General features: G+C 38.8%; 2 long non-coding RNA genes across 2 annotated transcripts in view; one reads left to right on the forward strand and one right to left on the reverse strand.

The window, feature by feature from the left end:
* Positions 1–5,091, reverse strand: part of LOC108587389 — an 82,015-nt gene extending 76,924 nt beyond the window's left edge. The window contains exon 1 of the long non-coding RNA XR_001905956.3: positions 4,937–5,091. This is a non-coding gene — a long non-coding RNA (uncharacterized LOC108587389). The remainder of the gene's footprint in view (positions 1–4,936) is intronic.
* A 126-nt stretch (positions 5,092–5,217) lies between these two features.
* The window catches only part of LOC103887174, a 97,933-nt gene continuing 77,040 nt past the window's right edge, over positions 5,218–26,110 (forward strand). The window contains exons 1-2 of the long non-coding RNA XR_001905957.3: positions 5,218–5,324; positions 13,349–13,447. This is a non-coding gene — a long non-coding RNA (uncharacterized LOC103887174). The remainder of the gene's footprint in view (positions 5,325–13,348; positions 13,448–26,110) is intronic.

Below are 26,110 nucleotides of genomic sequence, written 5' to 3' on the forward strand. Positions count from 1 at the left end.
AAGTTGAGGTCAAATGGGAACCCAATTAGGGTCATGAAAAATTGAAACTAGGATCCATTTTTCTTTGATGACTTATTTCCTTTGGAAGGATTATATCAGCACATTCCCTGGTTTTCAGATGATAAAACATGAATTGGCCTTGATTATTACTCCTCAGAGTGTTCAGGGGTGGGTCCCTCTTGATTTGTGTGGGGACAAGATTGGTGCAGTGTTTAGATAGTGTGGCTTTAATTCTCTGCACACAGTTAGCATGGGAGATTGCTTTCTCTGACATTATTATGAGCCATGAAGTTCTCAGATTTTACTGCTTCAAGTGAATCAAGCCATTTTCCAAAATGAATTATGGATCATAAACCCTTGGGGTGGCTATAGTGGTGCATTTTTGTGAAATCCATATTCGGGGTGGACATTTATTGAGCACATAACTATTATGAAGTGTTAGCTGCAAAGTAAGTTTGGCTTGTGGTTGACTCAGCAGCAGAGGAGTTTAACATGTTCATTTCTGAGTGTTGGATTCCAATCTATCCTTCTAAAATGACATATAAATGAGATTTCGAGGTTTAGGCAATACTCGAAGATGTGACTAGGATCAGACCCAGGCTCAGTTAATGGTTCTGTGTAGTCTCTGGGCAGAAAAACACTCAGCAGATGCTAAATAAGATAATTTTTTGGAGATAAAATTTATGAGCTAAATTAAATGACTTCAGTTTTACCAACCTACGCAACCTAAACCATCTCTCTACTATCTTCCTTGCCTGCAACGTGATGGGAGATAAAGACAGAGATATAGAGACACATATAAAGAGAAAATAGAGAGATAGACAAAGACAGAGAAACTGAGGCACGGAGAGAGAAACAGAGAGAGAGATAGACAAAGAAAGATGGCTGGTAGGTAGAGGGACAGAGAGAGTCAAGAAGGGAGAGAGGAAGGAGAGAGAGAGGGGTTGGGATGGGGATCTTCAGTCCTTATGCCATTGTTTTCTCCACTCACTTAGCCGATAATACTCAGGTATTTCCAGTCTTCTCAAGAGGTTCTCAGCTGCATCCCCTCCTATTCTCCCAACTGCCCAAACATCTGACCTTCAGCCACACCAGCTCCCTTATCTTCTTACATAGGTTGCCATCTTTTGTTTATTTGTTTACGAATCTAAGTCTTCACTGCTGGTATCCTTGGAGAGATGGACTTTGCTTCTTCTTTGGGCACTTAAACCTACATCCATATATGGAATCTTCTAGGGGCTGTTCTCTCCCATGTCAGAGTAAATCATTCTCCTCTGTGTTCTCATAGCATTTTGTTCAAGTTGCCTAAATATAATTTCATCCGCTTAGGTTTAGTGTTTGTTTTTTTACCTATCTCCCCTTTTAGACTGTGAGCTATTTGAAGACAGGGATGACATTTCTTTCATTCATTTGATCTCTCAGAGGACTGAACTGGTAATGAGTGGCAAGCATTGCACTGAGAATGAGGGGACAGATAAGAATGAGTGCTGTCCAAGAAGCCCAAAGGACAGCCTGGGTCAGAGACAGTAAAATCCAATGTGACTACAGCAAAGTGAGAAGGAAGCTGCAGGTGTGAGGGGAATCCAATGAACATATTGCTATAGAGTAAGTCAGAAATACTGTGTGAAATGAGCCTGGTTAAATGAAAATAATTTAGTAGGCAAAGGATAAGAGAAAGATAATACATAAGGAGAGAGACTCATGTACCATGTTCCGAATCAAATAGAACATTCAGTTCTTGGGAAACTGCAAAAAGTCAGGTTGATTAGAACAAAGAATAACTTTTTGATCTGTAGTTACTCCATCTTTGCAAAGGGAGAAGGGACAGAGGAGGTTAACATAAAATGTGTTCACCAGGTGTCTACTATGTGACAGGGCTTCATGTTTTAAAGTCTTGTTTAATATGATACAGGGAAGGCAATCCCCAAAGTGGAGCTTAGCCCACTGGGTTCTTGGCTTTGCCCTGGAAAGATTTCAAAGGCAAACCAGAGGTAGAAGAAAATAGCTTTACTGAAGAAGCAGTGTTACAGCTCTGTAACTGCTCCTGCAGAGAAGGCTACCCTGTGGGAAGAGAGCAGCAGCTCAGGGCAGTTCTGGAGTCATATTTATACCCACATTTTATTGTATGTAGATTAAGGGGTGGTTTATGCAGAAACTTCAGGGAAAGGGGTAGTACTTTCAGGTCATTGGGTATTGCCATGGAAAGGGGTGGTAACACCCAGGTGTTGCCATGGCAACGGTAAATTGACATGTTAATCTTAGTGGGTTTGTCTGATTGAAAGCTGCTGTCACCCCAGCTCTGTTTGAGCTAGTCCTCATTGTGGTTTCACATCTGAGTCCTGCCTCCTACCTCAAATATATGTAATCCTTTAAGATAGATATTATCCCTATTTAACAAGTGAGGACACAAAGGCTGCAAGAGTTGTCCGCAGTTGTACAGCTTAGAAGAGGCAGATGTAGTCTCTCTGTGTCCATCAGCCTTCCTCTGTACCCTATTCTCTTTCAGATAGTTGCCAAACACGAGAATACTCTGTTGTCACGCCAGTTTGAGCTTTCAGTCCTACACTGACATTCCTAAAACTATCCAGATACATACACATAAGCATGCTGTGGACTGGAATTTGAGTTCACTAATCATAGGAAGTTGGCTTCCTATTATTATGAGAACAAGCCTGCCTCCTCCATAGGATGTAAAGGGAAATACAAAGGAAAAATATTCAACTTTGATTTAAATGCAATTCTGACTGGAATCTGATGCATTTTTATTTATCATTTGCTACCTAAAGAGCACTACAGAAAAGGGACAGAAATGTGGAGTGGGAAACTTTGATGCTGATCAAGTAGCTGCTTGATCTGAATCTGAAATAACTTCTCTGAATCTAAGTTCTTTACCAGTTAAATGTGAATATCAATGGCTAACTCATGATTGTGAAAACAATATATGCCAAGACCTGTGGAAGTCTCAGTAAGTCATATAGATGCAAAACTCATCAGCTATTTATTAAAATGATCTATTTTTTAAGATGAACTGCAAAAGGAGAAGGGATAGAGGAGGTTTACATAAAATGTGTTCACTGGGTGTCTACTGTGGACATTTTTGTCCAAATTGTTCTTAAAACTGGCAACTTACCAACTCGTAAAGCATTTTCAGCTAAATTCTGACAAAACTATATTCTTTACAAATACCATGACTGTTCCTAAAATACATCCGTCTCTTCTTGCCACGTTTATTATACTCCCAGGTGAGCCCTGAGGCTTTCTGGTTCTGTTCACCATTTCATGGAATCATTGAAACAAACAGTGACAAGTAACATGAGAAACCATATAACCGAATGCCACCACTAAATAATTGAAAAACCTCAGGCCCTGTGTGTCTTTCTTTGAAATTATGACATTTCATTTGTACCACTTTCCCTCCACATGGCACTGGACTAACACTAATCTCTCACATTATAAGGAACCCCCAGTTACTTACAGTCTCAGGGCTCTTGGATATCTGTTTCCACATTTTCATTACTGAACTCTACAGTCTGTTCTTCCCAAGTCTCCAGTATTAACACTAAGACTTTCAGGTAGTAGAATAATCACCCACACAAGGATGTGCACACCCTAATCCCTAGAACGTATTTTACATTACTTGGCAAATGGGACTTTGCAGGTATGATTAAAATTTAGAATTTTGAGAGATAAAGATTACTTTGTATTATATGGGCAGGTTCAATATAATGACAACGGCTTTTGTAAGAGGAAGTCAAGAGTATCAGAGTAAGAGAAGGAGATGTAACGATGAGGCAGAATTTTTTTTCTGTGCCACTTCCTCAGCTGGAGACCCACTCCAGGCTTGCTGCTGGAGGTACCCCAACTGTGGGATCCGTGATCAGTTCATGGATGGGCTAGGTGTGCTGTAACCTGCTTCTGCCTTGGGTGCTGGCATCTGGACGAGAGGAACACAGTGGCACCCAAAAAACTTGCAAATGCTAGAAATTGCAGAACTTCAAAGAGGGTGTTACATTGTGCTACAGCTTTGGCTCAGGGAGCCCTGAGGTCTGGGCCCCTAGAAGGGTAGTAGCTCTTCTCTCCTTCCTGTTGCCTGTAGCAGAGTAAATGGGGGGAGTGTTTCCACCCATTTTTTGTATAAGTTATAGCTCATTCAGTTCCACTACCACACTCCAGCCCGTGGCTCCTGGGCTGGCCCAGCCCCACCACTGCTTCCCATTGTGTGGCATGGCTGCCTGGCACTGGCAGAGGACAGAGGGCTACAGTGTTACAGCCTTTTTTGCACACGCATTCAGCAGTTCCTGGGTTCTTATCTTCCATCCAAAAATAAGGCTACACTGAAAACCAGAGGGTAAGCAGGGTGGAGAGTTTTATTGAGCCACAGAACAGTTCTCAGTGGAGGTGGGACCTGGAATGGGCAACCCTCTGCCTGAAGTCGGGTAGTTCTCAAGTGTGGCTGAGTTTGGGGGTTTTATTAAAGGCACAGAATAGGGGAGGTGTGGGCCATAGGTAGCACTGGAAAAGGTAACACTCAATTGATTAAAAAGCATTATTCAGAACCAGGTGCAGTGGCTGAAGCTTGCAATCCCAGCACTTTGGGAGGCCAAGGCCAGATCACTAGAGGCCAGGAGTTTAAGACCAGTCTGGCCAACATGGTGAAACCCCATCTCTACTAAAAATACAACAACAACAAAAAAATTAGCTGGGTGTGGTGGCATGTGCCTGTAATCCCAGCTATTCTGGAGGCTGATGCAAGAGAATCACTAAAACCTGGGAGGTGGAGGTTGCAGTGAGCCAAGATTGTGCCACTGCACTCCAGCCTGGGTGACAGAGTCAAACTCTGTCTCCAAACAAACAAACAAAAAAGAAAGAAAACAATGCATTATTCATAAGGAACCAACCAGGAAAGAGCAGGCAAACAGGATAAAAGAGTTCTTACTGTGGGTCGCAAGCTTCATCTGGAACCAGCAGTCCAATCTTGAGGGCTTCAATCTGTTTTTGGCTGGAAGATGGGGTTTCACTGGGGACCCATCCCTATCTACATAGGGAAGTGTCTGCCTCCTGCTGCTATCAGTTGCCCCTCTGAAGAGGTATATCTAACTGCCATTGGGGCAGGAATTATGACAACACTTAACTGCTTCGTGCTCACAGGGGCCATTGTTTTGGGGATATGACATTCAGATATCTCAGAGGCTTATCTGAGGGTTCTCAGTCAAAGGAAACTTTTGTCTGAGGCTCCATTTGCATTACTGTTTGAAGTTTGATGGCCTGGAGGTGAGAAGAGACAAACCAGTTATTAGACAACATGAATCAAAGGAAACAAGCAGGTAAGGACAGCCCAAAAATCCTAAGGCTGCCAGAATGCCCAGATAACTAGTGACTATAGTTACACCTGCTAAGACTTGGGTGCATGGAGCTCGGCTTTGGTTAGCTACCTTGGTCTTATTTTCCAAGAAAAAAAAATCCTCTGGGTATGGGCACTCCCTTTACCCCCATCACCTGGCAGGATGAGAAGGATAATTGCCCAGAATTAGAATATTGATCCAGATTTTTACATTACCCATCGCTTTTGTTTCTTCTGAGCTGTAGCCAAAGATCACTGATTGGTTCACAGGAATAAGCAAGGTTAGTCTCAATTGTAGACAAAAATTTAAAAGCAACTAATAAGACTACAGTCTGATAGTAGATGTACCGTAACATTTGAAACATAATTTTTTTTCTATTCTATTCTCATTTTTGTTAAAAACAAATCATGATAGGACTGATTTGTTTCCAAATTAACTGTAGTCTTATTATACTTGGCCTGATTATTAGCATAAAGCAAAGCAAGAATAATTATTTTCACATTGGCTTTTTAAATTGACTTTGATGGAACTCTGTTCCATAAGGAATCTCAGATAAGACATTTAAAGCTGAGCCCAGCCATAGATTTGTATTCTCAGCTATCTATAAGTTGGGTAAATTCTGCTCTTTTTGAGGTCCCAAGATAACTTGGGGTCCTTGCACCCATTAGAAAGTGACATTCTTTATTCAGAACAGGTTAGGAACCCTGTACAAGGACTGTGTAGACAAGGCGTGAGGCCAGTTTTCCTAAGGGCTTTTATTGGCTCTGCAAGTCAAGCTTGATTCCTTAAAAGGAAGCACCTTACAGTCAAAGCCTTGGTAAAATAACCAGTTTCTCCAATTGCATCCTGATGCAAAAGAAAATTAATTCTTATTGCACTTATGCAAATAATTATATTGCCATAAGTTAAGGATACTCACAAATAGTTTCCAAATTCTGGAGGAAGCAGGCAGAGAGAAACAAATATGCTCCACATTTTGTTCACAGAAGTATATTTTACTCAATTGTCAAAAGCTGTAAATAGCTCAAAAATAAAAGTTTTCCTGACTCTGAAAATAAAGGATCAGCAATGTTTTAAGCAAAAAGTTAAAAAACATTACTTCGTCTTCTATTAGCTCAATCTATTCATTCAATACTTGTTCTGTTTGATATTCATGAATATTTCAGCTCTTCATGGGTCCTGAACATTTTTCCTCTACTCTAATGTCACAAACTCTAAAGTTACCAGAAACCTGCATTAGAAAGCACCTGTCAAAGTCTTGTAGCTGATTATAAACCATCTTTTGAAGAGGATCAACACAAGACAACAATTGCCTGTGAAAGACAAAATGTCTTAGGATAGTCACAATCAAAAACATAATGGACAAAGAAATTGGGTTATTTTTTGTGGTTTACAATAACTTAACATAATAACTCTAATTATGATTGATAGCATACACTCAGATATTAGAATCTTAGAAATCCCATATAATTTTGGAACATATATTATTATTCACTAAAATATAACCTGAAGAGGATTACACATTATTTTTATTTTGACAATCTCATGTAACTAAATATGTCAAATAATCCTCTTTACTTCTCTATTGGATGCTCCAGTGGCCCTCTGTAGTATCCCAAATTTTGGGGTCAGAAAATACTATTTTGAAGCTGAAATTTGATTGTTGGAAATCTATCAAACATGTTAAAGGTTTAAAATACCTAATATTATTAAATAGAATTCCACATTACCATAAATCATTTATTTAGCCAAAATGATGACTCAAAACTTCGTAAAAAGGCAAAACCTTTACTGATTAAGAGGGAAGACTTAGCTTTCCAAACATTCTGTCTCTTCTCTTTCCCTTCCTTTTTGGTAGGTTATTCTCAAGGCAATCAAAAACTTTTCATTATCATATAATAGTATATGAAAATATTTTTCAAGATAGAGAATGCCACATTTCACCCTTGCATTAATCTACTATTAATGTCAACCCTGATTTTTAAATGAAACCTTATAGACAAATCTAATTTTAATCAGTTTGACCATAAGGTGAAATTCTTGTAAACTTTTTATAACTCTTTACAAAGTTTTGTTAAAGAGCAAATCAGTGCCTTAATAAAACATTTTTGTGCTTTTATTCTAATGTACAATTTATGAAAAAAAAATCCTCTTTGTTTTTAGTCAATATGTTCACACACAGAATTTCTTTTAGAAGATTTTTACAAACCTTCCACAACTTGTTTAAACTTTTAGCTTTGTGTTATCTAATTTCAAACAATCCTTTAACCCTCTAAATAAGTCAAAAATTTACATTCCCATGTAGTCATGTAATCTTTTACCAAAAACACATTTTACTTTCCTTACACACGTCACATGTAAGTGTATACGTCACATGTAAATCTATTTTCAGTAGTCTCAATTACATGATATAATGGTAACTCCTAGCAATTTTTAATTTTGGGATTTGTTTGCCTCCTGCCACTGTCAATGATTGAAGTAGAGATAATAGAGAGAAAAAGATTTGAAGATACTATACTGTTGTCTTTGAAGATGGAAGAAAGGAACGCAGACTGTGAAGTTTGAGCAGCCTCCAGAAGCTGGAAAGACAAGGAAACAAATTTTCCTCTCGAGCTTCCAGAAGAGAGTTGCATTAGTTTTTTCTCATACTGCTATGAAGAACTACCTGAGGCTGGGTAATTTATGAAGAAAAGATGTTTACTTGACTCACAGTTTCACAAACTGTACAGAAAGTATGACTGGGAGGACTCAGAAAATTTGCAACTATGTCAGAATGTGAAGAGGGGCAAGCACACCTTACCAGGCAGAGCAGAAGAGAGAGAGAGAGTACAAAGTGGGAAGCACCACACACTTCAAACCACCAGATCTTGTGAAAATTCTATCATGAAAATAGCAAAAGGGAAGTCCACTCCCATGATGCCGTCACCTCCTACTAGGCCCTTCATTCAACAATGAAGATCACAATCCACCATGAGATGTGGGTAGAGACAGAGAGCCAAACCATATTAAGAGTGTAGCCCTGCTAACTCATTTCATGCATTTGACCTATAGAACTGCAAGATAATGTGTTTTTGTTGTTGTTTGAAGCATTAGTTTAGAGTGTATATTTTAAAGCAGCAATATGAAATTAGTAAACATTTAAACTACATCCCAGCTCCCATGTCTGAAAGTCCTTTCTGAAATCCTACAGAAGTATTCTCCCACCCCTGTCTTCACATTATATGTTTCCTTCATGATCATTGGTATAATCTATAAATGTTTTGACTGTGATTCTCTTTATTAGTATTAATGTTGTTTCTCCAAGTAGAATGTGAGTTTCAAAAGACCAGGGACCATATTGTCTTTTCACATTTGTATTTTCAGTGTCTGGAGAGTTCAAAAAATAAGAAATTTGAAGACCAAAAAAAACCACAACAAATTAATAGGTACCTGGTGAAAAACCAAAGGCTAGGACCTTTGCGTTTCCTAATTCCAGGTTTACTTTTTTTTTTGCATTTTTTCCGTTGTATTCCAAATCTCTGTGGTCCTTCCAGTAAAACTACTCTTATACCTTGATTATAGCTATACTTTCATGACTTAGTGTGTTCTTTTATGCTGACTGAGCTGCCTGTGCAACCATCATTGCTTGTGCAATTTATGCATAATGGAAAGAGCATGGGCTTTGTAGCCTGGAACCTAATTCGCAATTCCATTTCCAGATTCCCTCTGGGAGGTGACCACTGTAGATTTTTCTTCACATATTAAAAACAAAACAAAAACAACCATCAACAAAATTTGCCTTTTTAAGTTCTTGTGAAAATTAAGATATTATTTTACCAAAATAATAACTTAGTGTCTGACACAGCCAATGTTTTATAAATTATAATCTTCTAAAAAACCTAGATGAAATATTAATTTTTGGTTGTATCTAGGTGGCTTTTCAGTCAACTTTTTCTGCTTTTCTTTATTCAATATATTCAATATATGGAATTAATTGCAATCTGGAGAAAATATGACTTGAAGTCAGTAGGTATATGCTCAAATTCACTTGCTAGTTTTGATTTATTTGGCTATAACTCAAGTAGTTAAACTTCTATATCTTTATCTATAAAACTAAGATGATAAGAGCTACATCAGAAAGTGTTATGGAAATAAACAACTTATTCAATCAAAGTAATTAGCACTTTCATATTTCACAAATATGAAATAGCCTTTGAGCTATTTCATGTTTGTTCACTGTGCTGACTGGTAGATCTCCTTCCCCACTACCTCAATTTTATAAGTGGCATATAAAAATGTATATATTTAAGTTATACAACATTTTGTTTTGATATACATATATATTGTGGAATGATTGCTATTATCTACCTAGATAGCATATCCATTACCTTACATGGTTACCTTTGTGTTTGTGTGTGTGTTTATGTGTGTGTATGTGTATGTGTGTAGTTAAACCATTTAATACTGACTCTCTTAGGAAATTTCAAGTATATAATAAATATTATTAACTATGGTTATCATGCTGTATATATAGCACATTTTCTTTATCCACACATTTGCTGATGAACCCTTGCATTGATTCCATATCTTGGATACTGCAAAGAATCAATCTGATTGCAAGAAATCAATCAGTTGACAAATACATAAAGTCAAAAGTTAAAGTTACAACCCCTCTCATTTCCTGCAATTTTCAGCCATGGTAAAAAATAAATAATGAGTTTCCAATATTTACTACCAATCTTGTTCATTCTATCATATCCCATTTTGAGTTGTTTTCTTTTGAAAATATAATTAAAAACAAAGTATTCTTCCAATCCAGAAAATCTTTCCAGAAAGACAAAAGAGAAGGGAAACAATTTTATTGTTGAATAAGCAATAAACCAGAATGTGGTGCACATCACAGACAATCTGCTTAGAGACTGCAAAGATCAAAAATAAATCTTATTCTTTTATACAGTCCAGCAAATAGAATCTATTACATACATGTTCTCAAGATAATCAATAACTAGTAGTCAAGTAAGGAAACTTGAGGTGCCATTTGTTACACATGTTTATATTAGATTGTTCTGGTAATTGGGGTGGCCATTTGTGTTAGCTAATTGGCATTATCCAAGGGAAACACAAACTTCTCATATCTTTGTGAGAGGCAGTAGTTCTGTGCCTTAAAGAGAGGCACCCGCTGAATTTATGCTCCTACTATCCCACAGAAACCGGGGTATAATGCTACTTTGTTCCTTGAAAATTTCAATTCAAAGAGATGGTTTTCTGGTCCTTAAGAAAGACATTCCTGGGGTTTGACACTGACAAGAGGTTTACTTACCGTTTCCTAACAGTTACATACATTTCAAAGTCACAGAAAAATATCATATATTTTCCAAAGTAAATACTCTAAGAAAAGAGAGGGAGGAGGAAGTCTTTTTATTGACAACAGGGAGAATGAAGTTTCTTATTTTTAATTTGTGTTTTCTCTTATAAACTTCTGTCTTGATTCCTCTCTCTGTTGTCAGAGAGTAGGTCTTTACCTGTTTCCTCATCTATAAGGTGAATATATTAATTTAAAAAGTGAATATGTATGAATCAATTAGAATAAATGTCTGATACATAATGCCTGTTTGGCAAACAAACTGGACAGCAATAACTTAACTTAAGCATACCTTGAGAATGACCTCAGGGTCTAAGAAGACTGTGTGTTCTGAGTTCTGAGCTAAGGAATTCCTAGCTAAGTGGCCAACCTGAAGATTCACTCCATATCTATGAAGGACAGCTGAGCTCTTGGCCCATCTCTTAGAACACCATCCCTACAGGGAATCCAGGCCCTTTGTTCTGAGTTAAATGGAGGTTTCTAGTTGAAGGATGCCAAGTAAAAATGTGATGTAAACTGAATGCTTTTCACAAGTGAATGTGGTTCTCCTGTCCAGCACACCTCTGCTGGACTCTCCTTGAACATAAGTCCTGTCAATAAACGCTGTGTCTAGTTTGCTGTCTCTGGGTATCTTCTCTGGCCTCTTGGACATGATGTCATCCCTTTTGGAGTCAACAGTGTTCCAGCATGACAATGCCTTGTGTGAGTGTTAATGATCTGTTCTAGCACTGCATTCAATTTGCCTCTTCAATAGCTTTATCTTCCACCTTTATTTATGTAGTGATTATGATTTTAATTTGGGTGCACTCGACATGATTTTAAGAATTTTTTTTTTGGTCCACATTCAGCTGTCCAGATGCAGATCTAGAGGAGGCATAATGGAATTTGGCAAGGGCCAACAATTAGCTTACTTAAGTCAGATAAAGGGGAAGCAACAAAAGTGTTAAAGATGTATTTCAGGCCAGGCACGATGGCTCATGCCTGTAATCACAGCACTTTGGGAGGCCGAGGCGGGTGGATCATGAGGTCAGGAGTTTGAGACCAGCCTGGCTAAAATGGTGAAACCCTGCCTCTACTAAAAATACAACAATTAGCTGGGCATGGTGGTATGTGCCTGTAGTCCCAGCTGCTTGGGAGGCTAGGGCAGGAGAATCATTTGAACCCAGGAGGCGGAGGTTGCAGTGAGCTGAGATCATGCCACTGCACCCCAGCCTGGGCGACAGAGCGAGACTCCATCTCAAAAAAAAAGAAAAAAGAAAAAAAAAAGACGTATTTCAAAAATGTGATTATATTACCAGGAAGTGTGAAGTCCTTGGTGCTAGTCATCTTGGGAGAAAAGATATGGCCAAGAGACCAATTATTAAAGTAAGCAAAGACCCATTAAGGAGATGAGTTCACTCCAAGAGAGGAGTGGGCTGGCCCCGCTGGGAGCAGCAGTAGCAACAAGAGTTAAGTAGTAGCTGAGTTATTCAAAGAGACACAGAGAGAGTACACTCAAATATGAGGCAGAGCAGGCTGCTGGGAAAAGAGCCAGGCAGCAGTCCTGAGAGTTCTGCACTGAAGTTTTTGTTTTGTTGGACTCTTGAAGTTCCTGCCTCTTTCTCAAGTCTCTGCCTTTGTCGGTGTCTAGTTTACCGCTTCTGTCCTAAGTTTCTGCCTAGTCCCTACCTAGTCCTGTCCCAGGTTCCTGGGATTCACTCTGACTGTCAGTTGATGGAACATGTGGGCCCCATGCTGGATACGAAGCCTACCTAATTGTGGCTTTGCTCATTACCACCATCCCAGGATGGTCATATAGTGGTTAAATCTGTACTTTATGTACTGTATATATCTTAGGAATTTCCCCTTTGTCCTCTTTTATTCTTATAAGCATGTAGCTAGCTGCATTCTGACAGGTTCTGCAGGGTGAGCAATTACTGGGCATCTTATCAGGCATTTGGGGGCATTCCTTTCTGCATAGGTACTTCCCCTCCTCTCTGCTCCTTTCCAGTACGCATGTTTCAGCTGGTCTGTGGGGTGTGAGGCTTTCCAGACCTTCCTTTCTCAGTGGCTCCTGCTCATGTTTGGCTATCTTCCTATTCTAACAAATATCATATAAAATACATCACATATAAATTCTGAATACAGAGTGAAGGGAGAACATAATGAGATACAGGACAGACAACAGAAATGTGGTAAGTTCAATGAAATTTCCTTCATGATCAAGTAATCGTTTTAGGCAGATTGAAGAGTGAGAGAATTAGAACTACCTCTATAAATTGAGGAGAGTTGAAGTTAGGCGCTTATTGGCAATAACAAGTTCTGAGGTGTGACCATGGGCTTGGGTAGCTCTAGTAAACTGGAGAGCAAGACCATTGCATGACAGATCAAGAAGGGAAAAACCAAAGTGCTGGAGTAATTGTTGATGAGGATACTGAAATCACTGTGCATTACAGATGAAAACAATACGGGAGGAGGAACATCATTGCAGACGCTGAAATCTTCAAGGAATTGAAAATTTGTCTCGAGTATTGAAATAGCTGCAATATTTGCAACAAATATATAAATGGTGGGGACGAAGAGGGGTAGTGAGTGAAATAATTTACAACTTCAGAGTATTTATTAGGGGAGAGGGGGGATCTTCTAAAATTCCTAATAGGGAAGAAATCACCTGTTCTTTCTGCAGGCCAGGGCTATAGGAGAAGTGGAGTCCTCAGGAGTGATTCAGGTGTTTGCTTTTCCATTTACAAGTGAAAAGAAGAACGGAATGGAGTTTGCTGGTTATGTAAGTTATGTGTGGTACATTCCAGGGCACTCAAGGGAAAACTTTGGGGAATGGGCAGGGGCGGGAGATGAATTTAACGTGGGGATATTCATCTCTATATAGATAAAATGATTTAATGAATGAATGAACCAAAAAGGAAGTACAACCAAATCCCTCCTCCAGCTCCTCAAAGAATGATCTAACTTGTTTTACAAAGAGAAGACTGGCTAACATGATGGATAAGAGAGCTAGAGGCATCTTTATTCAATCTTCTCTCCAGCCTGGCATCTTGTCTCGGTAGGTGTTTAACTGTTTCACCTGGGGCCAGGAGGAAGCTTTCTCCCAGTTAATTACCACATGTTAACACTGAATCTGTATCCACATTTCACTGCTGAATGCAATCATTGCTCCCAGTATTACCATAATGATAACTCCCTCCCTGGCCTTCTGCCTTTAAGCTTGGATTTAGAATATCAATTGATATGGATAAAATTTAATGTGGCACAAAATATCACAGAGGAAAAATGACACCATAAAACGCACCTTTTTGTGGTGAGTCCTTTTAGTACTGGGCAGTATTTCCTTGGAGACAGATATTTAACAGCCTGCTGCATCCAGGCTGTTGTTCTACTGATTGTTGCCTGTAGGTGGATGTGGGCATGTTGTGCAAAGGAGATCTTTCAGATATGCCCAGAGGAGGATGTCTTGAGGATACATATTTAGCAAACATCCATTGAATAGCATAAGGCCCTGTGCTGAGCTCTGAGGCAGATCTAATGGTGAATGAGACAGGATTCCTTTTCACAGTCTAGCTGTGAAGACAAACTACTTTTAGGGTTGCAATGGTTCCAGCAGTAATAAAAATAAAAATAAATAGCACTGTCTATTATTCATAGAGTGCTTACTATATGCAAAGTACTCTGCTAAGTTTCAAAGACCACATTTCAGAATATTATCTTAGCTTTACAAAATTGGTTTATGATTGATTCCATGGTCCTGCAGGGACCCAGATACTTACTTTTGGAGGGAAAACAATGACCCTTCACATCTCACTTTTTTGTTTAAGGTGGTATGTAATCTAGTTATGGTATAGAATGCTTTGGGGAGAACCCATATGACAGGGAGATGTAGAAAATAGGACTTGAGGACTCTGCATAGTGTGAGTAGTGAACAAAGAATTCCTACATCCATAGGACATACATATCTGTAGGAAAGTGAAAATAAATTATCTGTGACCTTACAGAGACAATATGAGATACTATGAGAATCCCTCCATGGCCACAAGGTAGAGGGGATGTGGTAGAAGGGACATTTGAAGAAGTGGCTTAAAATAATTTGACAAATTTGCAGTAATTCACTTATTTAATTTGTATATTGTAGGAAACAAACTGCTTTCTTCATGGCCTAGGATGGTAGCCCTGCTCTGAGACATCTTTAAGAATATGAAGGCTGAGAATAGCAAGGTGGATTTTAAAAAGCACACAAACATAATCCTTCCCATAGAAGAACTGCTGTTCAGCTTCGATTCTCTTTATCTTAAAATCTCTATCCAAAGGAACTGGCACCCTTTTCCTGGTTCAGTCTTAGCATGTTTCCTTTGCCTTTCTTTATGCTTTATTCATAATCTGTGGCAGCTCCTTGTTTCATCTCCTGACTATGACCTTTTCCGTATTATAATTTCAGAGATGACCAAAATAGGCACCCTTTACCCACTAAAACACACCCTGAGTTTAAGGGGACAACAATGACACCTATAAGTTCAAGGTTTCAGAGTTGCTGGCCTGGCAACTTCTTAAGTTCCTATGGCTATAAGAAAAATCACACTCTTGCTAAATTCCCTCACAGTAGGAGCTATTAGACAAATTATCAAACCCCTCCTAGCTCCAGTTTGCAACCTAGACCACGACAATTATGACTGGACAGAGGACCAGCCTTACAAACATTATTTTCTGATAAGCAACTGCAGACGTTAAGCCTGTTTCAGTCAGTTTATAGAGGCTGTGCACAAATGGTCTTTTTGTCTTATAGTTCTCCTTTTGATGTAAAAAGTCAAATTTCTCCTCATTTTAATGCTAAAATCACACACCAGTGTGAACATGGGAGGTATGTTCTGTATATGTTTACCCATTGTGCGGGCGTTGCATCTCCCTGCAGATACGTATAGTCTTCTCCCCAAACCAGTTGCTTGTGTGTTACTCAGTAATATGATACAGGCTCCATGTGGCATAAAACCCAACCTGTCCTTCTGCTCTTTGAAAAGAGAGCACTTTCAGCACATGATGGAGACTGTCTCTTCCCATTTTGGAAACTGATATCATGAAAAGCTCTCCTTTCTACTCTAGCCATCCTAGTGGTCTTTTGCATGACAAGATTATTGGACCTTTGACCCAAGTTGTATTTTCTAATAAGAACCCAGGCTTGGGATGATTTAACTCACATCACAGCTGTTGTCTTTTATGAGCCCAGAATGCCTAAATGATGCAGGTATGATAGGCAATTATTTGTGATCCCTCAATTGTATCTTCTAGTTGTTAATTTGCATGAAAATATTTTTTGTTCTAGTGTACCTACTTTTTTCTCCACTTTTGCATCGTCTCTCTTGTGTATTAGTTACTATTGCTGTGTAACATACCCTCACAAAATTCAGTGGTATAAAAGAGCATTTTATTATTCTTATGGATTCAGTGGTTTAGAAATTTAGACATGGGTTTTAGGGAGGGTGGGTCTCTGTGTCACCATGCGTGGGTCCTCAGCTAAGGAGACTGAAGACTGAATCAGCAGCTGGGGCTGGAGACATCTGGAGGTGTTTTCCCTCACATGATTACAGTTGATTTCACCTGCACTTTGGAACCTCAACTGAACTGTCAGCTGGAGCATCTATACATGGCCTCTGCATGTGATGTCTTTATATGAGTAAATTTGGATTTCCTCACAGTATAGCATCTGGGCAACAAAAGCAAATGTCCCAAGAGAACCAAGAGGAGGCTACATCACCTCTGAAGACCTAGCCTCTTAAGTCATGTATATAATATCACTTCCACTATAGTGGTGAGGGTACAGAAAACTTCACTTTTGATGGGAAGAGATTTGAAACATCACTGGAAGATTAGTACATGGTTTGGGAGAAATTCTTGCCATTATCTTTGGAAAATGCAATCTGCCTGTATTAATTTCCACTTGCTGCTGTAACGAACTACCTCAAACTTAGCTGCTTAAAACAATGCAGAACTCCAGAAGATACCTTATTCTTCTGGAGTTCCGAAACCTGAAATTGGTCTCATTGGGGTAAAATTAAAGTATCGTGAAAGCTGTCTTCCTTCTGAAGGCATTTCAGGAAAACATATGAAATGTTACCTGAGAGCTTCTCATTCAAGGTAGGGTAGAGTAGCTTGCAACATAAAAAGTGCTCTACCCAAGTACACCTAGAAAATTGGATAGGATTTTAAAAATCCGTTTAAAAATATCAGAGAGCTACACAAGGAATGACTAAACTTGCGAAGAGTATGGACAAAGTTGTAATTAGAAGAAGACTTGTGACTGGAGACATTGGCCAATGCGGCATGTGGAGGAAGCAAGAAACTGTGTATCCAGGCTTCCACTAGCACAGGGATGCTGCTCTAGGACAGAAAGGGGTATAGAATGTTTGGCAGAAGGTCCAGGCAGGGGTGACAATGTTTAAAGCTCAGGGAGCTAGAATACACAAAGAACTTCCTCCAACTCTGATTGGAGAGGGGTGGGGGGATCCTAGTAATCCTTCCAGTTGAAAGACCTAAAGTGCTATGCTCCAGGGTTAGAGAGACAGATAGACAGAGCTTTACAAAACTGCAAATTAAGTTCTACCAATTCAGTCTCTGTTTGGATGAAGGTGTCAGTTACTCCATTCTGTTTGTCCATCATAGGAAACTGTGGGTACTCACTGATGATTTTACTAACTCAAAGTTCTCAGGACAGCCTTCTAATATAGATATTTTAACTTATTCTTCTAGATGAGGAACTATAATATTATTTCTCATAATTTCTGTCCTGACCCTTTTGTATACCAGCTACAGTGGAGGTGTTAGTAGTGGCGAAAAGGGAGCAGAACCTATTTCAATGAAAAATACCTTTTTCTCTAAAGCATGTAAATCAGAAGAAAACTGATTCATTTGTTCATTTGTAAATTTGTAGACATGTATTTATTATGTAAATGTATTTCAAGTTCTGTCTTAAGTCATAAGATCCAGAGATAAATAAGTTGGTTGCATGTCCAGGATGTTCTATTCTCAAAACCCTTTGCAAAAAAATTATGACAGTGAGAGACATTTAACACAGTTGACTCAATCTTGCTTCTGACGTCACAAGCTTTCCTTGCTCATTCATGGGCACAGGTCAACCTAACTATAGGAAGAATTTAGATTATAGTTTAACTTTAAAACAATGATGATAATAGTATTTTTCCAAAATGAATAACCTATTTGCTCAGGAACTGAAACTGCCTTTATAAAACTAACATATTAGTCACAAGGTTAGAATTAGGGTGCAGGATTCATGTAGTCAAAAGTCACAAGATTTTTAACCTCCCCAATTTCTCTTATAGATAGCACCACTATTGTAAAATCTAAGGGTGATACTTGAGGTATCTTTCAGACCTTGCATTCTGATGGACCAACTGGTGCCACCAGGACCAATAACCCACCCGGGAAGTGACTCAGCACAAGAAGTCAGCTTCACACCCCTATGATTTCATCCATAACCCAACCTATTCCCTATTTCATTGCCCACCGAACTGTCCTTGAAAAACTGTAGCCTTTGAATTCTTGGGGAGGTAGATTTGAGAATTAACTCTCATCCTTCCACTTGGCTGGCCATGATATTATTAAACTCTTTCTTTGCTACAACACCAGCTATTCTCATTATATTGGCTTTTGGGGTCAGCAGGCAAGAAGAACAAATTGGGCTGCAACAGTCTGATAATAAAATACAGCAAGTAAGAAATTAGAAATTATTGCATTAAGTACTACCTTGAAAGTGTGCAATAGGCAAAGTCGTCTATTCTATCTCAGGGTTGAAAAATGGGTAAGAAGATTACAAATACAATTACAGCATAGGTACTATTTGAGTTGAATCTGAAAAATGAGTCAGACTGACTAGATGAGAAGAATGAAATTCCAAATTGAATGCCTGGCTGTTGTCTAACATCAATACAGTTGGAGGTGTATTCATAAATTATTTCCAATGCCATGCTCTGACCCTACTGTGATGCAGAGAAGTTGAATAGAATTTGAATGGGATTTGGATTTGAAAATTCCTAATCAAATCTGTAATCATAAGCAGACAAAGTTTACATCAAAGCACTATTAATATTACTAAGTTTTCTTTTGTTATTAATTTTGCTATTTAAAACCATTACATTGCCATTAAATATAATTAAAACTTGAAAAGAGTTTATTGTGTAAAATATTTAGAATGTGCATATTTCAAATGTTGATTATTAATAAACTATATCATTAATAATACTGTCTTATCTTCAGTCTGCGTTTGGGAGAGGCACATTAATAATGCATACTAATTTTATTACAGTATTACTCATTTTGCTCTAGGATGCAGTTTTTTTATGTTATTCCTGGTCTGTGATCAATTATTGGAGCTATTATGGTGTATATTTCCAGGTACTTCTGTACAAACTGCCCTAACCTCCTAAATCTCACCACCCTGCCCCACCTCCCTTGCTTAAGTCTTACATAATTTCCATGCTGAGTGGCAAAGCCACTTCCCTTACCCTCCCCTCTCCCAAACCAGTCTCTTTCTAACCATGATTCTAAGTGGATCTATGCCTGAAACCCTTTAATATGGGAAGATTCTGAAGCTTCTTCCAGCATCTGTGTGGTAGGCTGTTGATCCAGGAGAAAGCATCTCCTTTGGACACAGTGGTCGATAAATATGATCTGTGCATGTACTCAAATTCAGCTAATTAGAGATATTCCCTGGGCTTTCCAAATTGGAGCTTGATAGAAATATCAGTCTTGCTTCCTGTAGTCTTGTTCTGTGGCAGTTAGAGAGAATTAAGATGACTCTCAAAAAAAAAAAAGAGAGAGAGAGAGAGGGAGAGAGAAATTCCTGATCTTCAAGACCCTGGATCCAGTTTTCTCTGAAGACATCCTCACCTTGCCCTTTAATGTGACTTGATACTTTCTGTTTTTTGTTTGCTTGGTTTTTGGTTTTGTTTTGTTTTGTTTTTGTTTTGCTAAGGCTAATATGAGCTGAATTTCTCCGTCTTGTAATTGTAAAACAATATTGAAAAGTATAATGTTCTGTATCAATTATTTATTGTTCTCACCACTGGATGGCAGAATGACTGAAGACAATGTCTTATTTATCTCTGTAACCAAACACTTGACAAGACATCTGACATCTTAGACACCCGATAAATATTGATCATATGAGAAAATAGAGACCAACCTTGTTTCATAGGGAGATAGTTGCACAAGGAAACATTATGCCCATTATAATGAACCCATGAGACTGATAGGTTTTAAATGTAACAAGAGATTAATGTCTTTTAAAAAAAAAATTCTCTTTTTTAACTCTTTCACTCTAGGTAGCTAAGACCTTCTATAAACACACACACACACACACACACACACACACACACACACACAAACACACAAGATTCTTTATAATGTTTCCTCTATCTGTAGTACTTCTTCTCCCTTGATCCCTCAGGCAAACCTTTCTTCAAGCTCTGTTCAAATATCAAACACCTTTGTCAAGCATTTTGGAATAAAAATCCTATTACACAGTACTAGACATTCATTTATCTTACCTGTCAATGCATTTTGTACTTTTGATTACCTCATTCTATAGAAATTAGTTTTTTCATATCTACCCATTCTCTTCCTAGGGTTTTAGCTCTTAAGGGGATGCATATTTTACTGTTTTGCATTCTCAGTCTCTAAAATAATGACTGACACACAGTAAATAATCAAAGAGTATTTGAAAGAAAAACACTTTGTAAAGTTTTTGCCCAAGTCATCTTGTTTTAACTGCACAGTGAAACTAAGAGTGGTACATATTATTCTATCGGTTTCATAGATAAGAAATATACATGCAAAAATATGTTTATTGTATATGAAGGCAGGAATTTTGTTTCTCTAATTTATTAGTGTATCCCCAATGCCTAGCACAGTGCCTGGCACAAAAGGGTGTGTGTATGTTATATGTATATACAGTTGGCCCTTGTGTTAGAAGAAAGGGGTCCTGATCCAGACCCCAAGAGAGGGTTCTTGGATCTCAGGCAAGAAAGAATTCAGGGTGAGTCCACAGTGCAAAACAAAAGCAAGTTTATTAAGAAAGTAAAGTGGTGAAAGGACAGCTACTCCATAGATGGAGTAGGACGTTCCCAAAAATAAAAGGAGGAACATGCCCTCCCTGGGTACAATGCTTGTATATATGGGGAGATGTGCTCTGTTACAAGGGTTTGTGATACAGGATTAATTTTCTTAATTACTATATTTTGCAAGAACCAATATTTTTATCTATAAAGCACAATTAGGAATGCCTTGGATATCTGGACACTCCCAAGTCTGGGTCTACTTAGTAAACATTAGGCCGGGCACAGTGGCTCATGCCTGTAATCCTAGCACTTTGGGAGGCCGAGGCAGGCGGATCACCTGAGGTCAGGAGGTCGAGACCAGCCTGACCAATGTGGAGAAACACCATCTCTACTAAAAATACAAAATTAGCTGAGCATGGTGGTGCATGCCTGTAATCCCAGCTACTTGGGAGGCTGAGGCAGGAGAATAGCTTGAACCCTGGAGGTGGAGGTTGTAGTCAGCCGAGATCACACCATTGCATTCCAGCCTGGGCAACAAGAGCGAAATTCCGTCTCAAACAAAACAAAACAAAACATTATTAATTTGTTCCCTTAACCATAAGAATCTAGAGGCTAGGAATGCCTAACTTTCTGGGAATGCAGCCCAACAAGTCCCAGACTCATTTTCCCAGCCCTCACTCAAAATGGAGTCACTCTGGTTCGAATGCCCCTGACACTTGAACAACATGGGTTTGATCCACGCAGGTCCAAGTATAAGAGGATTTTCTTCCTCCTCTGCCACCATCTCTTCTTTCTCCATCTCCTCAGCCTACTTAGCATGAAGATGAGGATAAAGACCTTAACATTGCTTCACTTTCACATAATGCGTAGTAAATATGTTTTCTCTTCCTTAGGATTTTCTTAACAACATTTTATTTTCTCTAGCTCATTTTTATTGTAAGAAGATAGTATCTAGTACGTATAACATATAAATATAACATGTTTATATGTATCATATGTATTCTTATGTATCAAATCAGCTGCTTTGTTATCCATAAAGTTTCTGGTCAATGGTAGGCAATTAGTAATTTAGTTTTTTGGAAAGTCAAAGGTAATATTATCAGAGGCGCTAGAACCAGAGTGACTCCATTTTGAATGAGAGCTAGGAAAATGAGTCTGGGACTTGCTGGGTTGCATTCCCAGAAAGTTAAGCATTCTGAGCCTCTAGATGTTTACAGGTAAAGGAAAAAATTAACAATGTTTATTAAACAGACCCAGACTTGGGAGTGTCCAGATATCCTGATACCCAGAGAACAAAGGCATTCCTAATTTTGCTTTGAAGATAATAATATTGATTCTTGCAAAATATAGTAATTAAGAAAATTAATCCTGTATCACAAACCCTTGTAACAGAGCACATCTCCCCATATATACTAGCATTGTTTCTAGGGTGGACGCATTCCTCCTCTTACTTTAGGGAATGTCCTTCTCTGTCTATGGAGTAGCTGTCCTTTCACCACTTTACTTTCTTAATAAATTTGCTTTGACTTTGCACTGCGGACTCTCCCTGAATTCTTTCTTGCGTGAGATCCGAGAACCCTCTCTTGGTGTCTGGATTGGATCCCTTTCCTGTGACATATTTCTGATGACTACAGAAGGGACTACCGTGCAGAAACTTTGACCCAACAGCTACATTTGGGTAAGTGGTGGGGTTTTGTAACATATTTCTGGTGAGCACAGAAGGGACTATAGTGAGGAAACCACCGACTTTGGGTAAGTGGTGGGGTCCTGTAACAATATGAGGATTTTCAATTGCACTGGGGATTGACACCTCTAACCCGTGCATTGTTCAAGGGTCAACTAGAAGTATATATGCATGTATGTATGTAAGCATGCATGTATAAAATAAGCCTTAGCTACTTGCAGTGGCAGAACTTCATATAAAGTTATGAAGTTACATTTGCTCTATACTACTGTACAGTCACGTCATATTTTTCCCTGACAAGATTTGAAATTGGAAGTCACTTAAGACTAGAGGCAGTGCCTTCATCCACTCTGCATTCCCCCACGGCCTCTGCATACACCTTTCAGGTGTGTATTTACCATGAGTCAGCAATTGTGTTAGGTGCTTTTATAGTTTGAGTTTTAGTAATTATCATGGTAATTCTGTTAAATATTAGATCTTCATTATTCATAGAAAATGATCAAGACTTACAAATCTAAGGCAACTTAGTATATTGTAGGCCCTCACTCTTTTAATTTTTAATTAAGTGGAAGTGAAGTGAATTCAATTTTATATTATTACCTAGAAAGTCTCCAACACACATTGTACTAAAAATCTCAGAACACAAAAATGCACAGAAAAAGGTTCAGAAGGGTCTGTATTCAGCTGAGCAAAGCGTTCATGAAAATCTAGCAAAATGATGACTTTCTTAATGAGGTTTGGCAATTTCTATCAATAGTTGACCAAATGGAATTTAAGTAACTACTTAAAAACCAATTACTTACAAATGAAAAACAAGAAGAAAAAAGCAAGTGTCCAGTTTAACTCACCATAACAGAGAAAAACATTCACTAATCAAGGCAGAGACTGGAGCTGTAACCCCAGGTCAAACAGTGCCCTCAGCAAATTGGCTGTGAGTTCTTGGAGACTCTAGGCAAAAACTCAGCATCTGCAACTTTGTTTTTTTGTTTTGTTTTGTTGTTTGCTTTGTACCTTCTGGAGATAAAGCTTTCCTCTAAAATGCTGGGCCATGTAATGGATTTCTTCAACCCCCTGCTCTCAGGGTCAGGGAACAGTCATTTGAGGAAAATGGGCCTCTGCTACAGAACTATGCGTGGAAGCAGCACTGGCTTTACAGATGAGCAGGTGGCACGTGTGGTCATACTGGCCCCATGCTCAGCAGGCCCCATGATTGGTTTATGCTTTGCTGTAGCTGTATTACAATTTTTATTTTATCTTGGAACTTATGTTTGTTAAATGAAGTCCAATAGGACCAGGGAGCAAGTGTGTAAACACAGAATTAAGCTTTACCTAGCAATGCACCTTGATCATGGAATGCCAATGGCTCCAAGACATGAAGGAGTTTAACCAGACTCAAAGCAAGTACAAGACAAGCGTGTGTTCCATGTAGGACTACACAGGTTGCTGATGACACCAAGAAGCCTAGCTTTCCCTTCAACCCCGAACTTGCAGAAAGAAGGCAATGGAGTTCTAAGAGCATGAAGTGACTAGGAACTCATATTCTTTATTCCTCATGTTCCTTTTCTGTATTAGCCAATCACTTTAGCTGAGGCGACGATGTAGAAGAAAAGGGGAAACTACACTTTTCAGTTTTGTCGTCCACATTATGAAACCACAGGTACAAAGTGTTGCCAGAAAAGGTACATACCAAATCCAACAAAAACAGTTGATTTTATTTTGCACAGTGTTTACATTATTCTAGTGAGAATAAAATACATGTGCATGTATAAGCTATGAAATATAAATTATGTAATTTTAATGATTCCACATATGAGTTAAATGTTCTTATGTTTGGTTTTCAAAGTATAATTTCACAATATGTAAAGTGGAATGCACAATTTTGTCTAATAATTTGAAATTTCATTTTCATATACTTAAAATGATATCAAACAGCGAGTAAAAAACACCATGACAAGTCAAGAGATACCATGCAAGGAATTAAAAAGCTTCAAACCTTGGTATCTTTTACCGCACTGTTTTCCTAATTTTTAAACAAGGAGCTCTGCATTTTCATTTTGTACTACACCCCAATATTATGTAGCTAGCCCTGTGTAAAAGTAATGTAGGTGAGACTCCTTGTAAGATTGTTGATGGTCTGACTGTAAAAGGAATACAGTGTGTGGCTGGGCACAGTGGCTCATGCCTGTAATCCCAGCACTTTGGGAGGCTGAAGTGGGCAGGTCACTTGAGGCCAGGATTTAGGAAGCCTGGGCAACATGAGGAAACCTCATCTCTACAAAACATACAAAAGTTAGCTGGAGTGTTGGTGCACACCTATAGTCCCAGCTACTTGGGAGGTGAGGCACGAGAATCACTTGAACCCTGGAAGCAGAGGTTGTAGTGAGCTGAGATCGCACCACTGCACTTCAGTCTGGATAACAGAGTGAGAGTCCATCCAAAAAAAAAAAAAAACAGAAATACACTGTAGTGAGTTAAGCTATATCGCTTTTATCAGAGAAGACAACATGAGCATGAATATTACCTGGGGAATCATGAAGATGTCCTAAAGCAGATGTTCTGCTTTGAGCCTTAAAGCATGGATAGGATTTTAAAATTCGTCCTGACAAAAGTTTTGGTGCTGAGGGGCAGGAGGGCAGTGTGGAATGGTGAGAAAAATGTCCCATGTAAATGAATCAATTGCATTGCTCAAAGCATGGTTAGGAAAACAAGGAAGAAAAGAGACATTTGTAGGAAACCACAATAGCAAATACAATCTTTATTCTTAGATAAATCATCTGCATACAGCAATGAAGTCTCCCTTTTGTTCTCTACACTTTCCAACTGGTGTTGCTGATGTAAAGGAGAGTCATGGCTCTTGTTTGTTGATAGTGCCCAATTCCTCTGGAGCTCTGCCTCTGACTCCTTGACCCTACTTCTGATTCCACCTGCACTTAGGGGACAGTCCCTTTAGGAATGGTCTCACTTCATGATGCCTACTTCAGGCTTCATCTATCCTAAGCATTTTCACTTGATAGGGAATCTTCCGGTGTCATGGTGCCAACGGGAACTTGGACAGCCTGGATTCGTGCCTGACTTGGAAGTATGTGGACATGACATCATTAGAAGCAGCCCTCAGCCTGAGGAATGGGGATTGATAATGAATGCTCCCAACTCCTGTACTCGTGGTGTACTCTTTTGGTATCAATTCTATACAATCTTCCCGAGGTTGTGTGGAATAGAGGCCCCACCAAACTCAGCAGCAGCCTACCTGACGCTTCTGTATTGAGTTTCCTTCCTTCTCTGTGTTGCTCTTCAAGGGCTATTTTTCTTGTTTCTTAGGATCAACTTCCAATTAAACTACCAAAATCCTAGTTCTTTTTGGCGTCTGCTTTTGAAGAAATCCAAATTTTGAACACCTTTTATGTATTGTCCTTCTCAAATTAATCCTTGAAGACAGGGGTGTTCACTATTTTGGCTTCTCTGAGTCATACTGGAAGAATTGTCTTGGACCACACATAAAACAGACTTCACACTAATGATAGCTGATGAGTTATTTCTAAAAATCACAAATAAAATACCATAATGTTTTTTAAAAGTTTACGAATTTGTGTTGGGGTGCAGTCAAAGCAGTCCTGAGCCACATGTGACCCACAGGCCGCGAGCCGAACAAGCTTATTTTAAGATTCGCGTACATTAACAAGTTTAATTT

Source organism: Papio anubis, chromosome 8 (genome assembly GCF_008728515.1).
Source record: "Papio anubis isolate 15944 chromosome 8, Panubis1.0, whole genome shotgun sequence".
Taxonomy (NCBI): Eukaryota; Metazoa; Chordata; class Mammalia; order Primates; family Cercopithecidae; genus Papio; species Papio anubis.